The following is a 27,536-nucleotide window of genomic DNA, read 5'->3' on the forward strand; positions in this document are numbered from 1 at the left end:
GGTGCTGACCGAGGAGTCTCCCTGATCGCGGGCCCTTTCCTAAGGGCGGAGCGGGCCGCGCCACTCAGAAATGTGCGACTGTGGCGTGGGAGAGCTGAAAGATGCCTCGGGGTCAGAGTGTCCAACCCTGTCGTTGAACTGAGGAGGAAACTGAGGCCCCGACAGGCTGGACTGGAACCCAGTGGGTCAGTTGACTCCCAGCCCAGAACGCTGTCAGACTCCTGAAAACGCAGTTCGGAAAGGCAGCTTCGCAAGAGCCCGGCCAGCGGCAGGATTTACTACGGAGCTCGGTATAAAAGGAACGTTGACCGTGACCTACTTTGGAGGGGCTCTTCTAAACGTCCCGGTTAGGCTGGCTTGTGCTTTGACAGGCAAGGAGGTCAAGCTCTGCTGAGTAAATGCAGCTTCCTTTGTTGCCGCCATCTGACCTTTCACATCCTTTATTAGATATAGACTCCCAGGTCCTTGTGACCTTGTTTTTAAGGTGGCCATGTGAGAAAAGAAACTGTGACTCTCTTGGATTGACAGTCTGGACAAATTTTGCAGGGCACACAAAAACAGTTTTGTAAAAGCTGGGCAAATAAGAAAAACTGGAGACTCTACGTGAACCCATGCATGCGGGTGCCACAGATGAGCAGCCAGGGGCTGCTAAAAGTCTGCCGTGAAAACAGGAGGCAAACTGCACAGCCTCCCCCAGTCCTGCTCAGACACAGGAGCAGGTGTCAGATGTTTGTGCTTTAGGAGATGCCTAAAACTCATGTGGCCATTGCAAGAAATCACCAAAACCCAGACGGATCTGCCTGTAGCAGGGAGAACTCAAACCTCCAAGTAGGTCCAAACAGTTATTACATTTTCTCTCACACCTGCTGTCTCTTATCTGATACCTCTTTTTTCTAACAAATCTTAATTTTGTGCCCCAGCAGCACCATCTGCTGGTACTAGTCTCATCATTCAGGTGTTTCTTCCTCTTTCCGTGCTCTTGGAGTGTGCATTCTTTCCTGAAACTCCCTTCTCTTACCTTAAAATCCCAGAATAATGGACTAATGCTGCTCACTCTCTTCCATGAACGCACACACAGAGCAAAATGAAATGTAAAAAAGGTTGTGAGCTGATTAAAATCACATTTCAGTTCACTATATTTTTGCCTGAGCAACCCCCTGTGTGTGAATTTCCTATTGCCTTGAAACATGGAAGAACTAACAGTGGTTTTATTTTCTGGATGGTGATTTCTGAATTTTCCAGATAATGTTCAGCTTTTTAAAAAAGTGTTCTCTCTGTCTTTAATCTTTAAAAGGCGTATTATGGAAGACACAATAGAAGACCATTTCATTTTTCTCCAAGCTAAAGCAGAAGAGTCAGTCTCCCAGCCCCCTTTGTTATAGGTGGAGCCATGTAATTAGTTCTGGATGATAGAACATGGTATCGTCTGCTCTGGCCCCAAAACATCCGTGCACCAAGTACCATGCAAGTGTTCACTTTATTGATGCTATTATCACTTTGGGAGAATTGTGTCTTTTCTTTGGTTCTGAAGGCTGGTTTGGTACTTGGCTGACAGCTTCCAACTGTCTGCAAGACCCCCAAATACCCAACTAGAGAGCCCAACTGATATATTACCTTGTGTCACTAACAGAAGTTATTAAAATAATGTTGGCTCTATGTTTAAATAAAAGCTAAAAATTCACTTATCCAGACCTTCGGTTCATAATATTCCAAACTTACAGAACATCAAGTATTCATCTTAACTCATCTCATCTCCTTTTTTGATAGAGATCCTACATTAATAAGTCAAGGGCAAGATATCCAAATAGTATGCCTTGATTTCAGCAAAGAATGTGATAGAATTTCTTATGATCGCCTTATGGAGAAAGTGGACTTGAAACCATTGAATGACTGTAGTCTTAATACACTGGTCAGTGGATCACTATCAGGCTAGGGGCAGTTCTTAGGGAAATGCCATAACTCTCAAAATTTAGCAGCTAATAAAATTCATACCAGAATCAAGATGTAAAATTATCTCAACCAGTAAAAATGCTGAACTAAAATAAATACAAGGGGATATGAAATAAATGATAGTACATTTGGCCTTACTGCTATTTACCAATATTTCCACTTCTCCTTCCAAGAACTTCTCTAAAGGACTGTACTTTCCTGGCTCCTTGAAGTTAGGTGTGGTCACATGACTTTCCTTGACCAATGAAATGTGAGGGGAAATAGCATGCACCACTTCCAGGTGGAAGCCTTTAAAATCCAGTGCATGACTCATGTGACCATGGTGACCAGCAAGATTCCAAGATGTGGAGGCTCTTCCAGCCCATCCCTGAGGGAGGACAACATGGTGAAGCAATGGGAACCTGCAACAGACATAAGGTGTGAGTAAGACATAAACCATTGTAGTTTTCAGCCACTGAGTCCCAGTGATTTTAAATAACTGCAGTCACACACTAGTAAGTGGCAGAGCAGGACTGATGGGTCCCAATGAGTCACGCAACATGACCGGCTATCTCAGGTGTACTATTTCTGTGGAACAGAAGGCTGGATCCAATTAGGGATTCCAAGGCTTCTGGACTTGATGGAACAGAAAAATTTCAAGAAACAACATGGCCTGTTCCTTTTCATGGATCTACTCCAGAGTTATAACTCAACTGCGTTATACTGTAGGATGCTATGAAAATGTTACAAACCAATGCAAATGTAATTGTCTTCATTTTTTGCATTTTGTCACAACAGGAGAAAAATATCTTCCCTGGCCAGCACAGGTTCACAGGCAGGCATTTGGGAGCCACCAGCCTCAATGAGAGCAACGCTTCTCTCAGTGGTGAGGTCCTTACACTCTATGACCTCCAGAGCATCCTGTGGGAATGCTGGCCTGGATGCAGTGTGTGATGGTCCACAGACTTAGAATCTCATATTTAGAACACACTGCAAAAAGGTTTGAAGTAAAATGCAAACTGGAACACTTATATGGAATGATAAGTCACCTTCAGCTTACCTGGAGTTACACAGGTGCTCATATATGCGCCTATCAGTGACTTAGCGCTCACCTTCTCCCCTAAACCATCTAAGTTTTCTGCAGCCCTTGGCAAGTTGATCTCTATACCTCTCTCTGCACCCAGAGTTGCCTGTGGACAGTGAAATCATTACTGCTGCCTCTTCTCCCATTCGGTTACCCTTTAAGAGTGTAAGGGAACATTCCTGCCCCCTGCAGAAGGCGAGCCTGGATGCTGGATCGAAGCTGGAGTCAGCTTGAAAGAAGAAGTCAGTCACACAACCAGAGAAAATGGACACACTGCCTGGTGACAATTTTCTACCATGGAAAACAACACCAAACAGCTTACTCTGACCAGAACAGTTGTATCAGGACCCATGACATTGTTGGGTAAATTACTCAGTCTCTTTGACCTTCAGATGCCACAAATATGGAGATAAAAATCCCTCTGTTGGAGGAGGTCATCTAGAGTATGTGACCGCTGGCTGACCCTGAGCTGGACCTGGACCATGAGAAAGCTCCTCACCCCCTTCCCTGTCCTTGGCATGTACATTCCACCCACCATTCCCATAGCCAGAGCTCTTCCAAGCATGTAGCCTTGAGAGAGTAAGGTGTTGCTGAGACCATCTGGACTGAATATGTGACTGAACCCATTTAAGACATCTATATAAACTTTTAAGATTCTGGCAGGCAGGTGTGGAGATCTACACGTCTTGCAACCACCCAAGACAAGCCTCGTATGTAAGTTCCCTTGCTTATGACACCTGCCACCTACCAATCTAAAGTGGCCTACCTCTTCCTTCAGTCTCTCTTTTTGCCTTCCGTGTACAGAGACAGTTTCACCTGGGAAGCTCCCAAAGTTGCAAACCAACACCACCCTACTTTATAGAGATCTTGGGAGAAGTAAGTAGGATGATACTGGCAATGTGCAGAGTATGTACAATGTACCAGGCACTAATAGGAGTATACTTTTTTACGTATTATCTCATTTAATCCTAAAGCCAACACCATGAGGTAGAAACTATGACTTATGCACATTTAAAAGACAAAATTGAGGTGCAACGAGGTTAAGTAAAAGGTCTAAAGTCACCCAGCTTGCAAGTAGAGTAACCAGGACACAAGCATGGAGAAAAGTCCAGCTGAAGAGATTGTACTTTGAACCTCTGCTCTGTATCTGCTATATGAATCTCCTACAGTGCAGAGTCTGCTACTTAGTAGATACTGCACATTATATATACATATATGATATATGCATCATATCTATATGTATATGCGATGTATGTTTCTTATATGTATATGTGATGTGCATCATATATGCATGTGATGTGTCATATGTGTGTATGGTGTATGTACTGTGTGTGTATGTAACATATGTATTAGATGTGTGTGTGGATGAATATATGGTACGATGCGCAGTGCCTGCTGGATTTTAGTTTATTGTCAGGGGAAGCACTTGAAAGTTTTAGTTTTTTTGCTCACTTGTTTTCTTTGTAAGGTGCGCCACTACTCCTGACTTGCAGAATAATAGGATGTGAAAATGGGAAGGGACCAGACAATTTTTTCTGAGGAAGAAGAAGAGGCATAGAGGAGGTTAATTGCTATCCAGGCTGAGTAGCAGCAGAACCAGAAAAAGATTCCAGTCCTCCAAAACCCCGAGTTTATGCTCTTTCCACTTCCCCATAGTGCCTTTCCTCCACTCCCAATATTTCCTACCTAAGAGGCAATCAGATCAAAAGGCAGTGTAAAAACATAAATACTAAGTGTATGGAAGTTTTAAGTGTCTTTGAAGAGGCTTCACCGAGAGTAAATATCATTTGCATACGTCCCAGCCACAAGCACCAGAACTATTACCTTATTCCTTTAATCAGTAGTATCCTTTTTTTAATTAGTTATTTAAGTGTCCTGGAGTGAATATCCAGTTTATTTTACTCTGAATTATCATTGAACAATTCCTAAATGCTGTGCTTAAGATAGGTTCACATTTACTTCCTTCCCCCTAGACTTGCTCTGATTTGAATTAAGCTACTCTTCTAGCAGCTATTTAAAACAGTTTTAATTTCTTTTACATTATCGCTCTAATATTGATTTGATCTAGGGCAGGTTTAAATGAGAAACCTTACAAGAAAAGACAGCAGGAAGCATATCTTCTCTATATAAATATTTCATAAAGCACTTGAACTACCACCAAATGGAAATCAGATCTTTTCACAGAGACTTCTGACAACATGAGAATTACGTTAAACTCAATAATAATTGTTTTTAGTTCCAACATTTTGTTATTATGAGGAATGTACAATACTGGGACATAGGAGTGTTTTCAAGAAGGAATCCACATCAAGTGGCTTGCAAATAAAAAGATTCCGTTCAAGGCCTCTGCTTTGCTCCTGAATTCATTCTGGGGCTTTGAAACAGAATACCATGAAATAGTTCTAGTCCTTGTGTTTTCCAGTGGCATTGGAAATGCTCACGTTGGCTTTGCCAATATGAAAAATATTTCATGTTTTTATTTCCACATGGAAGATGTTTCTGTTAACGGCTTAAACAAATTAGAAGTTAATTCTCCCGTATAAAACAAGTCTAAAAGTTGTTGGTCCAGAGCTGATAAGAGTTCTCCTGATGTCCCACACAATTATCAGCAGGGAAACTTCCTGCCTCCACTGCTAATGCAGTTTGAAATATTGAAGCTGGATTATCACCAACTCTGCCAATGGTGGGACATCTGTTGTTTTCTCCACCTCATATCCCTCCTTTTGATAACTGAGCCCCAATTTTGCTTTGGAGGAACCACCCCTATCCAACTCTCAGCCCATGCACTTCAAGTGAAACTGGCCCCAAGAAAACAGAGGAAAAGCTTCCTGACCTTGGTCTTGGCAATGGCTTCTTGGATATGACACTAAAAGCACAAGCAACAAAAGAAAAAATAGACAAGTGGGACTTCATCAAACTAAAAAGCTTCCTCACAGCAGAGGAAACAATCAACAAAATGAAAAGGGAACCCATGAAATGGGAGAAAATATTTGCAAGCCATATATTTGATAAAGAGTCAATATCCAAAATATGTAAGGAACTCATACAACTCAATAACAAAATAATAATTATAATAATAATGCAATTAGAAAGTGGACAATGGAATTGAATAGACAGTTCTCCAAAGAAAACATACAAATGGCCAACAGGTACATGAAAAGATGCTCAACATCACTAATCAGCAGGGAAACGCAAATCAAAACCACAATGAGATGTCACCTCACACCTGTTAGGATGTTTATTATCAAAAAAAACAAAAGATAACAAGTGTTGGTGAGGATGTGGAGAAAAGAAAACGTTTTGACACTGTTGGTGGAAATGTAAATTGTTGAAGCCACTATGGAAAACAGTATGGAAATTCCTCAAAAAATTAAAAATGGAACTACCATATGATCCAGCAATCCCTCTTCTGGGTATGTATCCAAAGGAATTGAAATCAGGATCTTAGAGAGATATCTTAATTCCCATGTTCATGAAAGCATTATTCACAATAGCCAAGACATGGAAGCAACCTAAATGTCCATCAACAGATGAAGGGATAAAGGAAATAGGAAATCTACATATATACAATGGAATATTATACAGCCTTATAAAAGAAGGAAATCCTATCAGTAGCAACAATATAGGTGCAGCTGGAGGACATTATGCTGAGTGAAATGAGCCAGACACAGAAGGACAAATGCTACATGATCCCACTTAAATGGAGAATCTAAAATAGTCAAACTCATAGAGGCAGAGAGTGGAATGGTGGTTGCCAGGGGCTGAGTGTGAAAGAAACAGGGCAGTATTAGTCAAAGAATACAAAATTTCAGTTATATAAGATAATAATTCCTAGATCTACTGTACACCATAAAGCCTATAGTTAACAATACTGTATTCTATGCTTAAAAATTTGCTAAGAGAGCATATCTTAGCTAAGTGTTCTTATCACACACACACACACAAATAATAATAATAGTAAAAAGAGGACAGGAGAAAACTTTTGGAGGTGATGGATAGGTTTATGGCATAGATCATGGTGATGGTTTGGGGATATATACTTATTTCCAAACTCATCAAGTTGTATATGTTAAATATGTATGGCTTTTTGTATGTCAATCATATCTCAGTAAAGTGGTTTAATAAATAAATAAGAAACTGAGTAGGCTCCCAGATCCAAGAGTGGTCAAGTGACCTAGGCTTGAGCATAGCCCTGGTGACAGAGAGCAGTTCAGAGACGGGCATACGACCCTAGTCACATTCTTGTTGTTTCTATAAAATATATTAACTACTGACACCAAAACTCAACAAGCTGGCAGACACATACAAAAAAAATTGACGTAAAGATCCTTTAAAAATTAGCAAAATAATCCAGCAAATGATTTAAAAGTTAATATATAATGACCATGTAGGGTTTATTCCCAGAATAAAAGCATGATTAAGTATCAGAAAATGTATTCACCTCTGTTAATAGATTTAAGGAGGAACAATCCTATGATCTTCTTTGTAAACGATGAAAAGGCATTTGATAAAATTCAACATACATTCTTGATAAAACATTTCATAAAATTAGGAAAGGTGGGTACTTCCTTATCATAATACAACGTATCTATCACAACCCAAAGTCCACATCATGCTGGATGAAGGAATGCTAGACACCATCTCACTAAAGTTGAAAATTCAAGACAATAGTACTCACCATCATCATTATCGCTTAATATTGTTTTTTTTTTTAAAGATTGGCACCTGAGCTAACAACTTTTGCCAATCTTCTTTTTTTTTTCCTGCTTTTTCTCCCCAAATCCCCCCAGTACGTAGTTGTATATTCTAGTTGTAGGTCCTTCTAGTTGTGGTATGTGGGACGCCGCCTCAGCATGCCCTGACAAGCGGTGCCATGTCCGCGTCCAGGATCCGAACCGGCGAAACCCTGGGCCGCTGAAGTGGAGCACGCGAACTTAACCACTCTGCCACAGGGCCGGCCCCTTAATATTGTTCTTGAGGTATTAGCCCAAGCAAGTATTCGAAAGGAAATTTATACGTATAAAATTGGAAAGGAGGTAAAGTTATCATTATATGCAGACAATATGATTGCACACCTAGAAAACTCAACTAAAATATTACAAACAACAAGAGAATTCCATTCATGTCTGGGTATAAAATAAATGCGTGGAATCAAAAACCTTCAGATATACAGAAGTTCTCCCTTATCTGTGCTTTCGCTTTCTGAGGTTTCAGTTACCCACAATCAAATGTGGTCCGAAAATATTAAAGGAAAATTTCCAGAAATAAACAATTCATAAGTTTTAAATTGCACCACCCTTCTGAGTAGTGTGAGGAAATCTAGCACCAATCCGATCTGTCCTGCTTGGACTGTGAATCATCCCTTTGTCCAGCTCGTCCACACTGTATCCACAACCTGAGGTTCGTCACTAAGCAGCAGTCTCAGCTATCAGATAGACTTCTCACAGTATCGTGTTTGTGACTTGCCTGGGTTCAAGCAAGGGTGTTCAAGTCACCCTTATTTTCCTTAATAATGGCCCCAAAGCACAAGAGTAGTGATGCTGACAATTCAGATCTGCCAAGGAGAAGTTATTGTTAATCTCTTATTGTGCCTAATTTATAAATTAAACGTTAGCATAGGTAGGTATGTATAAGAAAAAATATAGTATTTCTAGGGCAATCCTGTCCATAGTTACAGGCATCTACTGGGGGTCTTGGAACATATCCTCAGAGGATAAGGGGGGACTATGTACCAACAGAAAGCAGATAATAGATATGGAGATGGAGAATTCTATTTACATTAGGAACAAGAAAGAAAAAAACTAGTAATAAACATAACAGGAATGTGAAATCTATTCCTATCGAAGAAAACTTTAAAATTGTACTGAAGGAAACAAAATAAACTTGATCAAATATAAAAACATACCATAAACTAGGAAGATTTAACGTCACAAAATATAAATGCCCCTAGGCTAGCCTGTAAATTTAACACGATAAATAAAAATTCACCAATGAGATCTGGTGGAAGAGGAGATGGAATTAGACAAGCTGGTTCTAAAGTTCACGTGGAAACTAAAGAATCTAGAAGAGCCAGGAAATTTCTGAACAAGAAGGCAATGAGGTGGGACTAAGTCTACTTGGTCTTAAAACCTAATACAAAACTGCAATAATTAAAACAGTGTAGTGCATTAAATGGACAGAAATTTATGCAACAGACTAGGGGGTCCAGAGAAAGAACTAAATATTTATGAGAATTTAGTATATGCTAAGAGCTGAATAAATCGCTCCATAAATTGTATTGAAACCACTGAGTCGCCACATGGAAAAATAACAGTATTGAATATATACCTCACAACTTACACCTCCATAAACTCCAAAAGGACCAAAGACTTAAATGTAACTCAAAAAAGGAAGCCAAAAAACTACAAGAAGAAACCATATTTTTACAACCTTGGAGTGTGACACAAATCCAGAAGCCATTAAAAAAAAAGATCAAAACATTTGTCAACAGAAAATTACAAAATTTCACATGACAAAAATCACCATATGCAAAGGGAAAACACTGAGAAAAACATTTGCAACTCTTATCAAAATCAAAGGGCTAATTTCTATCCCTCCAAGCAGCATCTCCCAAAATGTGTTCTACAGGACACTGGGCCCTTTAGATATTAGCTGACTGGTTGGATAAATACTTAAAAGTGATCATTTTCATTCTGCACAGTAGATATGTGCATTTATAATTTTAATAGATATTTCCAGATTGCCCTCCTTATGGATTCTACCAGTTTACATTCCCACCAGTAACACATAGGATTCTCTGTCTTCCTCCCCATCGTAAGGTTTTATCAAACTTTTTGATCTTTGAAAATCCAATATGTGAGCAAAGATATCTCAGTGTAGTTTTCAACTATATTTCTCATCGTAAGTCAAAATGAGCATCTTTTTATATACTTCAGAGACATTTGTATTTTCTTTTCTGTGGACTCAGTGTTCTGAGACCCAAAACCATCCACCTTCATACACAGTTTGGACCTGAGATCGAAACTACCCCACCTACACACACACACACACACACACACACACACGCACAGCCTATCATCTACAATGTAGAGTCTACATTAACAGGACTTCACTGTTTCGTTGTCTTCCCCATCATCGCTTTACTACTCCAGGATACTCTTGCCCAGGCAAATAACTTGATTATTCATTATAGAAACTTCCCAGAAGACCTATCAACTCTTTAATAAAAACCACCAACCTTTTAATCCCTAAAACCCTTTGCCTCAAATACTTACCTTGCTGTTTCTACCAATCCAAATCCTGGTGTATCACGATTCTTACTCAGTCTTCATCAGGCTCCTGCGTTAAAAGTCCCAACTTAAACCAAACTTCCAGTTCACAATGGAACCCAGCTTTGCCTTTACCTCCCTGAGATATTGCCAACACTGTGGAACCATCAGCTCAGTCTCAGAGTCACTGCTTGTTTTTCTATTGTGTTCTTAGCTTCTTTCCTATTGATTTGTAGGAGCTGGTTCATGAAACTGAAATAAAACTAACCTAGTTGCAGGAATATAAGCAAGAGGGAGCTAGAAAGGAAAAGGGTTGTGGGCTCCTATACGGTGCTTGGGTTTTTTTTTCTGCTTTTTTTTTCCCCAGTGGAGAAGCTAGGAAATGATACAATTGAATTAACATTATAAGATTACTGTGGTTCACTGTGGGTGAGTGTACTGTGAAGGAGGGTAGAGGGGGTAAGTGATCGTAGGCAGCCTAAACCTGGGTGGTGGTGCTGGAGGTGGAGAGCAGTGGTCAAATTTGGCATGTGTTTGGGGGATGGAAGTAACGGCAGATGCCCTGGCCAGGAGATGTGGTTGAGAGAGAAGAGTCAAAGACAACTCCTAGAGTTGGGTCCTGAACTAGAGTTGGGAGCTGCCATTTTTCTGAGATGGTGAGGAATGGGGAGGAGCAGTAGGTGAGAGGAGAGGTGTGTTTGTGGTAGAAGAAGAGAAGCAGTGACTTCAGTAGGGCGATGGTGGGGCCACCTTTACAGGCAGGGCTGACTGACAGGTGACAGGATGGAGCAAAAGAAAGGGGAAGAGTGATTCAACAGAAGTGATGCTAAAGATGAACTTATATTTCAAATTCTATACAAAAAAAATGATTTGTTAGCTACTGATAATTATTTTATCAGCAAAGACAAATTTGACACCCAAATTGCTATTTTAAACCCATAAAATCATTTTATCTTATTTGGTACATGTTGTACACTCCTACCATACATTTCCAAAAATAGTGCCAGTGTTTGGGCTCGTGTCCTCACTGCACAGCAAGCCCTGTGCTCCTACTGAAAGGACAGCATGTCCCTTCACATATTTGTTATAAATCTTTCCAAAGACACTAATGAAATAAGAAGATGCTGATTTAAAAAAGAAATCTAGAAAATGTTAGGCTTAACTGCTCTCCGAATAAAAGCAGGAACTCAGAAGACAGGTTGCGCACATTCTGTTTTTGCTGACCATGCACAAGAGAAAGCAGCTCTATTTTATGGACTCTAATTAAAATCCAAGGAAAAGCTAAGGGGTTGGTAAGAGGCAGAAGTTTTCCCTGAGAGTCTTGAGTGCTCCAGCTTTCCTAGGCTGGCATGCCACTCTGCCTTGTGATTAACTGAAGCATTGGGTCCACGTCACCAACAAATGTCATCACAGCATCATGTGGCCTTTTGTGCGTCAGGGGGTAATGCGTAGTCTGAACATCCCTCAAAGGATGGGCTGTGAATACGAAAGGGCATTCATGTCACTGTGAGCCATTCCAACTGCAATCATTTATGTCAAGATGAAGGCAATTTATTTAGATGCAGATGTCACAGACTGATTAAAAGGTACTCAGTAGCAAATTTTCCATTCGCTGCTGAGATGAGAATTAATAGACACAAGCCAGACAACGTTTGTATACACACGACAGCACATCAGGGGAATGCGGCGCATGCTCAGCCATTTTTCTCAATACTCAAATTAGCCCAAGGTGAGCCCGCCGCCTCTCCTACTGAAAATTGTTGAAATGAATGCTCATAATTTCACCTCTTTCACTACAGTGCATTATTAAGCTATCGGGATTTTGCACCATTGTCCTCATTGTGAACTAAGACGAATTTTAGAAATGAAATATTTGGGAATGCTTACCACATAATCCAGGGACCACAGAATGTTTTGTAATTCCAGAAAGAGTAATAGATTTTGTGATGCTGACTCAGGCATGCATTCTGGGAATAAATTCCAAAGGACCATGGATGGAATCAAATGCTTTGGAACTGTGGGGTCTGGGCAGGGCTCAGGGGTGGTGGCAAGAGGGACATTACCAGCCCACAAGCTACAGAGCCAGGAACTAAAGCTGGGCCAACAGACAGAATCCAGGAACAAACAGTCCAACCAAGGGGTCAGCTCAAAGAGGCTGAGCAGGAGACGGGGTCCAGACGCAGGGGAGGATGGGGACCAGGGACAACAGGTGAAACTTGATACAGAGCCTCTGGGAGGGCTGTTCATCGCACACTTCTATCACACTTCCAAATGTTCTAAATCTGCACAGCATTTCGATTCTCTCCAGATCCATTCCTTTAACCTGTTTTTACAGGCAGCTTACCTTAGTTCAGCAAAAATTTATAGAAGGCCTATTGTAGGCCAGGCACTGTGCGGGAATACAAAGATGAATAAGACAGGTTTGTGACTTCTCAGGGGACGCATAGCCTAAAGAGGCACACTGCTTTCTAATCCCACACTCTACCACAAACACTTTACACACATCTTCTCCTTTAACTCACATCTCCTCGTTTAATTCTCTCAGTAACTCATTCCAGAAGTTAGTGGCAGGGCTCATAATCAAACCCAATTCTAATGAACTGCAGAGCAGATATCTTGCCTGTACACCAGATGTGGCAATGTGTCATGTTTACCATCGTAGCTCCTGCTCGCCCACAGCAGACATCACTAATCAATCAGGATACTCCTCTCTCCCTGCTTCCATGTGGCCTCGCAATCCTCCCCCCTCACAGCTCCCTTGACAATCATGACAGAACAATGAAGATCAGCCCATGGGGTGCCATATATCTGCTATTCTTGCATCACAGCATTGGCTGCTTTGTCCCTCATCATTTGTAAACACCCTCGGGAAGAGCTGTAAGCTGTTATCAGTCATTTGCTTCTGGTTATGAATGGTGAATTTGAGAGTAGATTTGGAGGCAAGGGAAGAGCAGAAAGCACACAATCAACAGAGGTCTAGAGCTTTCTTGGAGCACAGCAAGATGGTTAAGGCATGCAGAAAACTTGCTTTTATCACTATTTTGCCTCGAGTGGAACTAGCCTTGGTGATAAAATTAACTGATAAATTAACTCTCCTGGAAAAAAGGGGCAACTGAGAGAAATCTTGAGATCACCAACGTGAATTTCAGCTCACGTTACATACAAATATTCTGTGGTGTTTAAAACTTAGCTCCTGGTCTCAGCAGAATCCGTGATCAGTTCTCAAGTAAGAGGACTTATCAACATGCTCTATTTGTTCCCCACACAACCATTCATCTCCCATTATTAACGCTGATGACGGTGACCCAATCCTGTCTATGTGTAATCTGAACTTGGCTGAGCGAGAGCTGTGTCCTTCTCCTAACACCATCCTCTGTTCCCAGAAAGAAAGGCCATGTTGGAAGGAGCTCCTGGATCAGGGCGTTTGTTCAAACACTAAAGGTAAAAAGTGAAGATGTCACAGCCTAGTGTGAGAATCAGTAGTTCTTTTGTTTCATTATGTATATAAAAGGGGAAAATACTTTTTAAAAAATGAGCTCAAAAAAGTTTCAAGCTCTTACTGCCTTACTTTAAATATGGTTTGCTGTATTTTGCAGGCTTCTAAGTCATAGAACTATAGAATTTCTAGTCAGCAATATCGTAGACTAACTCATCAACACTGTTTTCATGGACATTAAAACTGAAGCAGAAAGACGGACCCACCCAAAGAGATGCATGACTTAGATAGAAGAGCGGGTTCCTGCCTTCTGACTACCAGTCCAAGAGTAGTGTTCTACAGCTCCTCATCTCTCCCACAATCTTCTAATCACAAACAAGCATGCACACATGAGCATAGACACACACACAGACCTCACCCCCAACCCACATGGAGGGACTTTTCAGGAAATTTGGAAAATAGAAGATCTCTCTCTTTGGTGCCTCCGTCTTCCTTGGGGCTCTACTCTCTAATCCTTCCTTCTCCCCAACCCCCACTTCCTTTCTGGTCAAGCTCTCATTCTGAGCACTTCCTTCTAGCTAAGAAAAGAAGCAATTTGATGAACTCGATCTCTCTCTCCCCCATGGTTATGTACATTTTTTAAAAAAAGTCAGGTAGAGTTATTTACATACACACACACATTACCCCCACTAGAAGGACAGCTCCCTATGGGTAGAATTTTAGATACAAGCAAGGAAGTAATTACTTTTATAGTGAGGTGGGGGTAACTTTCTACAAACTGAAGCTACCATGATGGCCTTGGTCTACAGGTTAACCTATCCTCACATGGAACCATGTGGCATACCTCTCACCTCTCTGTCCCTTACACACACACATACACACACACAAATGTCTATTACATAACCACTGTGAAAACACTTCTGAAATGGTAGAGTAAGGACCTCCAAAAGCCCACTCCTCTATGAAAGCAGTGAGAACATTGGAAAAAATTGTCAAAAACAACTTTTTTAGAATTCTGGAAATTAACCAAAAGTGTGGAGTCATTTGAGGAACACTCACTCAAGAAGACCTGCTGAATCTCAGTAAGAACAAGGAAATTTGTGGTATTTTAACTTGCTAGTCTCATTCTCAAATCCCTAACTCCATGATAGCCTTTAAAACTAACAGCCCCACAACTATGGTAGCTGTGAAAATCATCAGCCTACCAGCCCCTGAAGGGGGAAAAATGAGTCTGGAGTTCCCCAAAATCCCATCCCCAGAGCACTGTCACTAACTGACTTGTCTGACAGCATACTGAAAAGCTCAGGGTTGTCATTATATGACATTGCTCAGAGCTCACTCTGTTCAAACAAGCCTATCCCTAGGGCCTTTGTAAAAACAACAAACAAACAAAAAATAATACATGCCAATTGTTTAATGTTACAGCTGCCTGAAAGACTGAACAAAAAACTTAAAAGAAAAACTTAAAAGAAAAAGCTGGGGACTGAGATGTCCATCAGGAACTTGAAAAAGCTCTGACATATTCCTGGGCATCTAGAAGGCCATGTGCATTTTCAGAGCTGTGCACATGTCCAGGAAAGACCTGAAAAGGCCCTAATGTCTCACCTCTGGCTGACTTTGATGCTCTGCACAAGCCAGAAGCAAAGGCTAATGTGGAGTTATAAACTACCTGCCAAAGCAATGAAGGCATGCCCCAATATCCATACATACACATAGAGTCCCGCAGCAAAGAGGAGACTTACTGTTTCATACATTTAAAGAAATCTATGTCCAATAATTAGCTGTCCACCAAGCCAATTAAGCAGAGATTTCACTGGCCACATATGACAAAGAATACAGATTTTACAGCATTTGGCCAGAAAAGCCACTAAACAAACAACAACAACTAACAGTAACAACAAACAAACTCTTGGCAGAGGGGAGGCTGATTTCCAGAATTGCAACGATGATACCCTGTGGAAACGTAACACCCCAAACTCTTGGCTCAGAAATAAGCTATTGATGCCCCGACACACTGCCTGTGAAGATGGTTGTCTCCACTCACAGCTCTAAGAAAAAACACAAGTGACTATTATTTCCATTCTAAGCTTTACTATTTTCTTACTTCTGTTTTCTTTGGGTTTGGGCTGCTCTTCTTTTCCTAGTTTCCTAAGGTAGAAGATTAGTTTATTTATATGAGATCTTTCTTCTCTCTTTAATATAGGTATTACAACTACACGTCTTTTTCTAAGTACTGATTTCTGTCCATCCCATAGCTTTTGCTATAACATATTTTTGTTTCCATTAATGTCAAAGCATTTTCTAATTTTTCTTATGATTTCATTTTTAGCCCATTGCTTATTTAGTAATGTGTTGTTTACCACATATTTGTGAATTTCCCAAATTTTCTTGTGTTATGGATTTCTAATTTTATTTTTTGTGATCAGAGAATATACTTTGTTTGATTTCAATATTTTAAAATGTATTGTGTCTTGTTTTATGACGAGCATATGATCTATTCTGGAGAATGTGTCATGAGCACTTGAGAATAATGGGTATTCTGCTGCTGTTGGGTAGAGTCAGCTGTTAAGTCTAATTGGTTTATAGCATTGTCAAAGTCTTCTCTTTCCTCGTTGGTCTGCTTAGTTGTCTATCCGATATTAAAGTGACGCATTGAAATCTCCAACTATTATTGTTTAGTTCTCCCTGGAATTTTGTAAGTTTTATTTCATGTATTTTGGGGCTCTATTGTTAGGGGCATATATGTTTACAATTTTTTATGTCTTTCTGATAGATTCACTCTCTTATCGTTATAAAATGTCTTTTGTCTCTGATAAAAATTTTTGTATTAGTCTAATTTGTCTGATATTAGTATACTCAATCCTGCTCTCTCTTGATTATCTTTTGGCAACAGTTGTTAGCTCAGGTGCCAAACTTGAAAAAAAAAAAGACGTTGGCCAAAACCTTCCAATATGAGCAATGTCAAATAAGACTTAAAATGCAGAACAAGCTGAGGCGAATAATGAGCAAAATTCAATGAAGAGTGTTTTCATTTCTTCCTTTCCAATCTATATACTTTTTATTTCTTTTTCTTGTCCTATTGCAGTAGCTAAGACTTCCAGTGTTATGTTGAATAGGAGTGACGAGAGAGGATCTTAGTGGGAAAGCATCCAGTCTCTCACCATTTACTGTGTTAGCCCTGAGCTAACTACTGCCAATCCTCCACTTTTTGCTGAGGAAGACTGGCCCTGAGCTCACATCCGTGCCCATCTTCCCCTACTTTATATGTGGGACACCCACCACAGCATGGCTTGCCAAGCAGTGCCATGTCTGCTCCCAGGATCCCAACTGGAGAACCCTGGGCCACTGAAGTGGAACGTGTGCACTTAACCACTGTGCCACCAGGCCGGCCCCGGAAGAAATTTTTAATAATTAGAGCTTTTAAAGAACGGATCGGCTGGCCCAGTGGCACAGCGGTTAAGTTTTCACGTTCTGCTTCAGCGGCCCAGGGTTTGCCGGTTCAGATCCCGGGTGTGGACCTATGTCCTGCTTATCAAGACATGCTGTGGCAGGTGTCCCACATATAAGGTAGAGGAAGATGGGCATGGATGTTAGCTCTGGGCCAGTCTTCCTCAGCAAAGACAATTGACAGCAGATGTTAGCTCAAGGCTAATCTTCCTCAAAAAAAAAAAAAAAAGAATAGATTGAGGAGCAGAGGGGGTCAATGGGTGAAGAACAGGATCCTGGTTGAGGACCCTGGGAAACAGATTTTGCGTTAAGTGGGCGAGGAGGGGAAAACTCTACTGCTCCATCCTGAGCTTTCCAGGTGTCCAGGTGTAGTAAAGAGAGCCTGGGCTCAGAGTCTTGGCGTCTATTGATGGCTCTGCCACTTTCCAGCCACATGATCAAGTCTTTGGACCTTTCCTAACCTCTTTCTTCATCTGAAACATGAGAAAGCTGGACCAGAGGATTGTTAAGAACTTCGCTAGCTCTAAATAGTAGGATTCAGAGAGAGTTACCAAATAGAGACCTGCTCCATACGCCTTCCACACCCATTTAACAATTAAACTGGACGAACGCCGAGACAACTGCCATACTATCAATCGTAGAGATATTTTAAGAGAGCAGATATACCAGGATAAAATGAAATTCTATATGAAAACGTTTACACATGTATTCAAAAGTGATGCCACCCAAGAAGGGAATAAGAGCCAGCCAGCCAGCTGACATCCACCTGAAGTTACAGAGGTAACCGAACTCTTTAATTGAATAACTTCTCTTTTTAAGCTATCAGTGATTCATAGCACATTTTGTCACCTGCACATGGAGAAAAGAAAATGCCTCTGAATATTTCAATGTGCTTTTAAAATATTAAGCACCTCCCAGAGGCAGTGGAAGTGATACATGTATTTGTCTGGTGTCGTTCTGTCTCCAGCTCTGCCCGCACCTGTTCGTGACCTGCAAACTCGAGTTCAATGTCCTTATAAGAGAAGGAAGATCCCAGGGCACAGCTTCCTTCCACTGGCCTGGGCTGCTGCCTGGACCAGCCGGCAGCAGGCAGTGGACAGTTAGGAGCCAACTTGTCATGTCCTGAGACCCACTGCCCCCTCCTCTTCTTTGTGGGTCTGAAGGAGGAAACTGGAGAAGAGGTTCTGCCCTCTACTTTTTCTATTTCAGTGTGAAATATTATTTATTTTTCCTCTCTAGGTTTTCAATAAACCCCTAAATGAGGCTATTTCCTTTTCTTCTGTAGGAAAAATGTAGAATGTATTCATTTTTGAACTTAGATGATGCCAAGTTGTTTTTTAAAAAAGTCAAATAACTGACCAGCCTCACTGGTTCTGATTGTGGACCTGGCAACACTCAGTACCGTTCAGGTAGGAAGGCCTATCACGTGGTTTCCTGTGGCTGTGACTTGATTTATTTTCTCCTTATTGTTCTCTTTTACACACACACACGCACCGATACAAAGAAATACCAGACATATGCAGCTGCCTTTTCACTTCAGGATGCCTGATGCCACTTACTCGCTCAGGAGGATGGGCAAATCACGTAAGGCTTCAAACCAGTCTTCTTATTTTTGAGATAGGAATAAAAACGTCCACCCTGCAGGCTTGTGTGATACCAAATGCCATTATACAAGTGAAGTGCTTTGCAAAGTGCGAAGCAGGGGGCTGTCCACATTCTCCGACTTCGTCACTGATTGGGTTGGCTGGGTGATGTGGTTCAATGAGCCACAATCTCCTCCCTTGAGTGAGGTCTGGGTTGCAACCCCAGGCAGCCACTGAGTTCAGGACAGAACCGGGTATGCAGAAAGCACTCAGGTAATCCTAACCAGTAACTACAGTCATTGCTGACAGCAGAGTGTGATGCGACTATTTTTCTTAGATGATTTTATTGGTTGTAAAACGAAAGAGAACTGAGACTTTGGCAGTCAACTCAGCTACATCAGACAGTTTTAGTTGTAAGTAGAAGTTGCCCCAGTGAATGAATTACATCCTTCCTTTGCCAGTTAACTCTCTTTTTCGTTGAGAAATACTGTCAACTACTTTGAGCAAAATGCTTAGTCAGAATTTCCTTCCATTGTTAAAATGCAAGAGATGTAGCTATATTTGTCATATTATCTCTCACACTCATAAAGGTGGGTGTACATATCACTAACTAGCCATGACCTTGGAAGAAAGCAGGTATTATTAGAATAAAAGCTTTAGGGGACAGCCCAGCTGCAAAGTCATTAAGTTCATACCCTCCGTTTCAGCAGCCTGGGGTTCGCAGGGTTGGATCCTGGACGCGGACCTAGCACGGCTCCTCAAGCCATGCTGTGCAGGCAGCATCTCATATACAAAATAGAGGAGGATAGGCACGGATGTTAGCTCAAGGTCAATCTTCCTCAAGCAAAGAAAGGAAGATTGGCAAGAGATGTTAGCTCAGGGCCAATCTTCCTCACAATAAAAAATAAAAACAAATAACAGCTCCAGAAACAGAGAGATGATTTATGCAAATAAAATGTGACAAGAAGAAAAACAATGTGTTTGCCAAGTGTATGGAACAGACCATGTGTTTCACAAATGTTATCTCATTTAATCCTCACAGCACTAAGAGATGGGCACTATGACTACCGCATTTTACAGAGGGGAAAACTGAGGCTCTGAATGGCTAACTAATAAGCCTTTATCCATATTTAGAAAGAAGTGGGGTTGACTATCCACTAAAACCCCTCTGGCTCCAAAGTCTGCTCCTCTCCTGTCCCTTTTGTCTCTGCTGTGAAAATATAAGGCACAGGTCAAAGGCTAAGTGCTCATCTATCTTCAGTGAGAGAATGTAATTATTTGTATGTTTGGGAAGACTTGGATTTCGTTTTTTCCGGTAATCAATGAAACTTCGTTGCATTCAGTTATATAAATTCTCCCTCTTATTTTGCCTGCTATTTTCCTGTACAGCAAATGTTATAACTTTTTGAGGTCTTGACTCTTTTCTTCAATAGAAATCCCTTTGCTCCCTAATACCAATAGGAAACAGTCATAAAGTTAACTGGATGTTAGTCCTTTTAATTTTGCTCCTGCTCTTTGTTCTATCCCGTTTTCTGAAAAGAATTTCATCCAAGAATTACAATGGAAACATCACATGATCATGTCCTGGTTGGTGCCTTTGCAATAGAGACACAGAGGAATTTTCGTTTAGAGTTTTCCTTCTTGGTGAACAGAACTGTAGAAAAATTCTCCCAATGTGCATTTTTTCACTTTGTCAGGACAAAAAAGCAATTTAATAAATTCAGCTTAATTTTCAGGCCCACTTGGATCCAGTTTTAACAATAGTGGGATTCTATACATTGTAGACCTTAGAAATAACATTCTTAGGAAGGAGGGTGGAAGTGAGGAGTCACGGGCAAATGGAATCACCATCCTCTGATTTTCATCTCAGCGAAATTTGCTAAAAAATAATTAAAGAAGACAATTTAGGCAATACAAACTTTATTTAACACTTCGTGAAGCAAACAATGTCCATTCAGAGAGCTGCAAAATGGGGTGGAAGGCAGGGAACTTTTAAAGGATAAATAGAGAACAAGGAAGAGAAAAATAGAAAGTATCTGATTGGCTGGGCCCACATAGTTAATCTTGTTTGGGGTGAAAAGGAACAAGGAGTAAATATAGATCCCAGAGCTGCCTTGGTGTCTGGGGATTGGCTGACTGGATATATTGCATTTCTTATCAGGCAGAGAATTCACAGGGACCTGGAAGTCATCTAAGTTCCATTTGATGACCTGGCACTTTGGCCAGGAGTGGCACCATCTTGGGCCTAGAAATTTATTTCAATAACCTTTAATGTGCTATTATGGGTTGAATGGGGAGTCCCCAAAAGATGTCTACATCCTAGTCCCTAGAACCTAGGAAGATTACCTTATATGGCAAAAGCTAAGGATGTTGAGAGGAGGAGATTATCTCGGATTATCTGGGTGGGCCTTAAATGCAATCACAGCTATCCTTGAAAGAGAGAGACACAGAGGAGGAGGCAATATGGCCAAGGATGCAGAGATTGGAGAGATGTGGCCACAAGACAAGGAACACCTGAAGCCACCAAAGGCTGTACGAGGCAGGGAAGAGTTGGGCCCTGGAAAGTTCTTTCTTAGAGTCTTCAGAGGGAGCGTGGCCCTGTGCACACCTTGATTTTGGCCCAATGAAACTGATTTCAGCCTTCTGGGCTCAGAACTGTGAGAGAATATGTTTCAGAATATGTTTCTGTTGTGTTTAAACCACCCAGTTGATGGTAATCTGCACTCAAGATTCTCTACTCATAATTGAGTAGCAAGCCCATGAAACTAATACATATGCTAAGTTAAGAACCACCCCTATCGCCACGTGATGAGCTCGTTGTTGGGCTGTGTAGAACCCTCCTGGCTACCTTGCTTCCTGAACCAATGTCGTGGGTCTCTTCCCCATGCAACTGTTTCTTGAAAGTGTGGGACAAGGCAAGTCTCTGGACCCATCCCTTGAAACTCAAAGATGAATCCTTCAGGCTTCATAAAAGATAAACATTGGGACTGTCAACTTACAGGAATCATGGGAGGAAATATCTTGGTTTTGTGGAAGGGCCACTGGGTGGAAGTCAGAAAACCTATGTTCTAATCGAGACAGGGTGACCTTGAGAAGGTCATCACCTCTGTGAGCTAAAATTTCCTCAACTAGGAATGGAGAGGATTGATAAGGGATACCTTATCATTACCATATATTTCCAACATTAGAAGTCATTTAGCTTATAAACCTCACTCCGTTGTTAGCATAATAAGTATGTGATCTTGGGTGAGGTACTGCAACTCAATCATTGTTTGAACAAAAGCTTGGTGTGTCTTTCTAATGTCCCTTCCGGCTCAGAGAATCTGCCACACCTCTAAGTTTTGGGGTAAGGAGAATCTGACCAATGATAGTGGTTATTGACAACCCAGTCCTACCCAACCCCCCTCCCAAACTTGAAAAATGGTAATTGAACAAGCCAACAGAAAACCCACTAGAAATAAACACTATGATGGATAAAGAACCAAGGCATAGAATCAGAATATTTATTTCCTGAGCCACTTTAATACCTGATGTTAATAAGTGACCAAAAGCAGCTTAAAGTATTTCGAAAATAGACCTGCACTTTTCTTTTGGCAAATTAAAACTATGCAAGAAACTGTTCGATTATTTTGTTCCACTTGATTAGGAAAGGACCTACGTACACTATTAAATCAATTGAGATGATCTGAAAAACACAGTCCAAAGGACTGTGACTGAAGCTTAGAATTTTAGAGCAGGAAGGAAATTTAGAGTTACTCTCATCTCTTCCCATAATTTTACAGATAAGAAAATATTCAGTGAAACTTAATCAAGGTCAAATTCAAAGAACAACCTCAGCTCTCAACATTCTGAGCCCAGCCATCTTTCTGAACTACCGTGACAGTTACACAGAAATGTTCATAGCAAATTTTATAAACAGTGGGAAAGGCTTTAATATTGACATTTCACAGTATTTTACCAATATTACAAAACTCTGAATTGAAACAAACAGTAGCTTAGAGTTTAAAAAAACATTTATCATCCAAAAAACAACATAAATGACGTTAGATGAGACTCTGTAAATGTATTGGCGATAGAAAAAAGTCACTGTTCGTTGACTTTCCCTTTTTCTACTTGTAATCTTCAAGTTGATTTAAAAAAATGGTTTGTTTTCAAAATGGACTTTTTCTTCCCCTGTAGCATACCCATTCTGGTGATAGAAACATTGAGGGTTTTTTTAATTCATTAGTTTTGTTATAACAATGCCTTTTTATTTTGACCGACACAAATATTCCTAGTAGTCGTTAGCTCATCCCACTTGGTCGTGAATCTGTTTCCTTCCTTCCTGAACAATCTCCGGTTTTGTTTGTTTTGTCTATACTGGCCCAAGTGAACTATTTACCAAAAAAATACACAACGCCTGCATCAATGGCACATTTTGGTGGAGAGTAAAGTATCACCTGTGGTTACAGACCTGGTTGTTCCTGCCCTTGGTGGCGGCGGTGATATTAAGAGGTAGGTTTTCAGAGCCCGTGTAATTCTGACTGTTGATGACCCTGGCTCTCCTTCTTTGGATTTTTGCAAATCCACACAGTTCAGCCCTTAACTCTATACGTAATTGTTTCGGTTCCACTTTGCTTTCTACCTGGATCCTGAACTCCTTGAAGTCAAAGAGCAGATTACGCAAACGACGTGACCGACAAAGAGGAGCAAAAGCAAGCGCAAAACTCTGCTATCCTTCCCTCAGGGATCCTTTGAGGACCACCCGAGGCCAGGCTTTATGCCAGGCACCAGAGGTAAGGAGACGGAAGTATGGCGTCTCCTGCAGATGATAAAATAGCAAGACCGAACACATGACACTAAAATGTTTGTCCTATGCTTAATTGACCATGAGATCTTAATGAAAATCTCCACGTAAAGGGAAAAGGATGGTTAAAAAAACCCACGAACTTATATTTTGTTAATTCATTCACTTTGTGGTTAACATCAAATTGATCAGTGATAGAAGAGTTCCCCATCCCACCCTCACCCATCCCCATGGGCATTGTGAGATGGGCAAGGAATGTTGGAAAGACCACAAAAATCCCAACTGTTTACTTCTGCTTGTCAAAACATCATTTAATGCTCTGGGAGGAAATGGGTTCTGCATCCTCTCCATCCATCCGGAATGCTAAGTCTCAGAGCAGTGAGAGCAAACGAATCTATTACAGCACTAAATTACACACGGAGGAAAGCAAGCTCTTCTCCCTACCCTGCTTGCCTGTAACGCTTAGAGACGAACTTTAGTTCTAGAAAGTTGAAAACCCTGGCTTGAATATTTACTTACCCTCTAACATCAGTTAGTACTGAACTTTTATCAAGGAATTTAGTTAAGGCTGTTTTTAAATTGGAAAAAGGGACGATCATAATGACATGTCCTGAATTTAAAGTTCTCTTAAGATTATATTTTAAACAAAAAGAGGAAATCCTTTTTTCCAACGCTGGGGAAGTTCTCACTTAGGCTGAAGGTCAGGGCGGCAAGGATAAAGTCCTTCCAATAGAAGAAAGGAGGGAGAGGGAGATGCAGTCTGTGGAGTAGGGGTGGACAGAATCGTGACTTTTTCTGACCAAATAAGTAATTTTTACATTCTTTTTCTTATCCCTATCTTGTGCCTGCCCGAAAGTTCTGCAAAGTTTTGATTTGTTAACTACAATTATTGGCTGAATATAAAATCTGAATGCTTTCCAAAAGCTACAACACATGATCACTGTTTCTCAACCAACGGGATAACACCCTGCTATGTGGAAGTATTAAAGGGCACTTTGAGATGTCAAAATGACTGGAGAGCTGCTGACATTTAGAGCCAGGAGCCAGGGAAGCCGAATGTTTTGCAATAGCCCTCTACTGCGAAGAACTGTGCCAACCAAAATGCCTATGTGCCTTCACTGAGCAACACTGGAAGGCAAGTCCAAAGAATCACACCCAAGATTTTATGACGCGGCCTTAGAGATGACTGAACTGGTGTGACAAATGCAGAGAATAGCAGCTAGCATGGTAGCGGTTATGGCTCCAGCCAGGAAGAGTGGGGCAGGGCTGTGTCAGGCCTGGCTGTCCAGGGCTCTTTCTGCTCCACATGCCGCCTCACAAAGCCCTTTACACAGCTCTGTGCAAGTCACCATGATGCCTCGACTCCAAGAGCTGTGTGTGCTCTTCCACTAAGTGATGTCAGCACACACTTTGGGAACAGAACTGCAAGAACAGGTCTTAACAGAGGCCCCAAATTCCCTCATGAAGAAGGGAACACCAAACGGAGCACATTGGGCTTTCCTTCCATTACTTTTTAGAGAATTTGGGCTTTCCTTCCACTGCTTTTTAGACAATCATTTCAAATAACCCACTTCTTTATGGCAACTACCTATGTCACATTAAACAGTACAAACACTGACCTGTCTCTTTAGTAATCTCCACTTGTTTTCTGCCTTCATATTCTTTAGAGCAATTTTCTTGATAATAAATTAATATGTGGCCCTAATGAATGTTTCAATATGTCAGTCACACAGAGGATATTAAAATCTATTCCTGAAACCTGAATTCCCAGGGAGCGTGCAATCATCCGTGTGTGGTTGGGCCTTGAAGCCACAACGGGGTACTTGAGGTACAAACATCTTAGTGTCTACCAAGGTTGCCTTAAATCCCAAGGCAAATTCTTGGGGACCAAACACGCATTTGGGGTTCCGGGGCCTGCCCCCCTTGCATAGGTGGTATCGATAGCAGCATTTCAGCCAACAGCACTGCCTCTCTTCCAGTCCTTCCCACACACAGTGGGAGGAGCAGGAACATAGACCAGTTAACCTCGAGGTTACTACCTGGCTGAGAACAAGGAATGGTATAGGCTTCAGTAAGCATGTGTTAGGAGAATTGTAAATAAAATGGCCTCTGCCAAATGCACTGGTCTCAAGAGGGCCTAAAGGGACGCTGTCCTCTGTATTGGAATACTGGCCCAATAGCTGCCATAATGATTTAAAACCTCTTCTATACAACCCATTAACATACCAACGTCAATTCACAGAATTACATCAACCAAAAATGTGATTGGTTTTATTACCCCAAGAATTGGTAATACAGACAGTTCTGTATTGGTTACAAACTTTACACACGTACAATTTGTGGTAGGCTTGTATTCAGTAGCACCTTTCATCTGTAGTTTAAAGCCATTTTACAGACCAAGGGATATATCAAAGGGAGAATATGGTTTTATTCTTAGGCAGTTATACCAAGACAATACTTAAAAATGTATGTGTGTGCACATATGCATGTGTGTTGTGTATCAGTACATATAAAGGTATATATTTCTTTCACTTGTTCTCTTAAAAATAGCAACAAAAAAAAATCCCCTAAATTGACTCATCACTCAAAAAAAAAAAAAAAAAAATCCACCTCCTTTGCTTTCCTAAATCAATTCTACTTTTCTTTTTCAGTGAAATAGACTGATCCGGACATTTGTCAGGGGCTGAGCAGCCAGTCATGAAAGCCACGAACGGGACTTGACTGTGTTCCAACCAGGAGGCTCGGTGCTCTGTGCATTGTCAAGTGCCTCCTAACTGCAAGGGCACCACCTCCACCACCGCATGGGAGCATCTTAGAAAACAAACGTAAATCTCTCTTCCCCCAACAAGCCAGCACTAGGGTCATCTCTCCAAATATTTCTGTCTCCTATAACTTTCTCCACTATCTGCCTCCGAAAAAGGCTAAGATTACTGTGTTACTTACCACAACAGGAAGCTGTCCAAAAGCCACCCAGGCAAGCACACCACTTCTCAGAAGAACCCTCTGGTTGTGCATAATTTAATAAAACTGACCATGTAGGATAATGCTGTTTATTAAAAATATATTCAGGGAGAAGGAAGTCAGTGCATTTATGCAATTTTACATACACATCTGTAGTTTGAGGTTCCATTATTCCAACAGTTCATATAAATCACTGTTTCAGGTAAGAGAAAAAAAATGCTTTACACAGGAGATCAGCAATTGGTTATAGGTTTGGTAGTATGAGCAGGCTTGTTGTAAAAATAAAACCACCTCTTCCATTATTAAAGAATGTCTCCTTTACGCAGAACAAGTCTTTAGAGTTAAGAACTTTTTCTTGCATAAGAATTAACTTGAAGTTCTTGGAAAACAGCCAATCCTCTGTTTCCTATAAATATAAATGCTATATTTTGTCTGGAATTTTTTTGAGGTAACAAAGGAAGCATTCCCCGTGATTTGTCACTAGGTTATCCTTTCCCATGTATGCCAACTACTGCAATGTCAACCCTAAGACTCAGACATACGCATTTCTCAGAGAATTGGAAATACAGAGTATGACATTTCCAAACAATGTTCTTATTACAGTAGGGAGAAGAAAATGGGTCCAAAAAACAAAGCCTAAGATAAATGAATTAAAGGCTTGATCATCTTTGCTAACAATGAAGCGCACCATCCAGAATCCCCCAGAAGGCTTAGGTTTCTGAATGCACTCTGAACGTCTTTCCCAGCAAGGCTCCTTTCTCAATCACATTTTCTTCTTGGAGTGTCAGTGACATTCCCTTTTCCTGAGCTCATGCTCCCTGGCAGGAATTGGGAGCACAGCCTCAACACCTGATGAACTAGAGGGAGGACAGACTTACAATTTGCTGGCAATAATCCTCACTGAGGAAAATCAAGAGTTGGATCTAATTTCTTGGATGTAGAAGTTGAGGCTTTGTCCTTCAGCTGTGTGGCCTTTATGCACAGGATGCCCTAGGGAAGTAACTCCAGAACAGGAAGCGACCGTCACAGTTGGTCAGCTGCA

The 27,536-nt window shown here is 41.0% G+C and overlaps 1 long non-coding RNA gene across 1 annotated transcript; it reads left to right on the plus strand.

The window, feature by feature from the left end:
* LOC138924740 (uncharacterized) lies at window positions 1-26,794 on the plus strand. Its single transcript, XR_011439853.1, has 2 exons — window positions 1-828; window positions 26,185-26,794. It is a non-coding gene; the product is annotated as an uncharacterized lncRNA (long non-coding RNA).
* Window positions 26,795-27,536: the final 742 nt, after the last annotated feature.

This window comes from Equus caballus, chromosome 6, assembly GCF_041296265.1.
Source record: "Equus caballus isolate H_3958 breed thoroughbred chromosome 6, TB-T2T, whole genome shotgun sequence".
In the NCBI taxonomy this organism is placed as follows: Eukaryota; Metazoa; Chordata; class Mammalia; order Perissodactyla; family Equidae; genus Equus; species Equus caballus.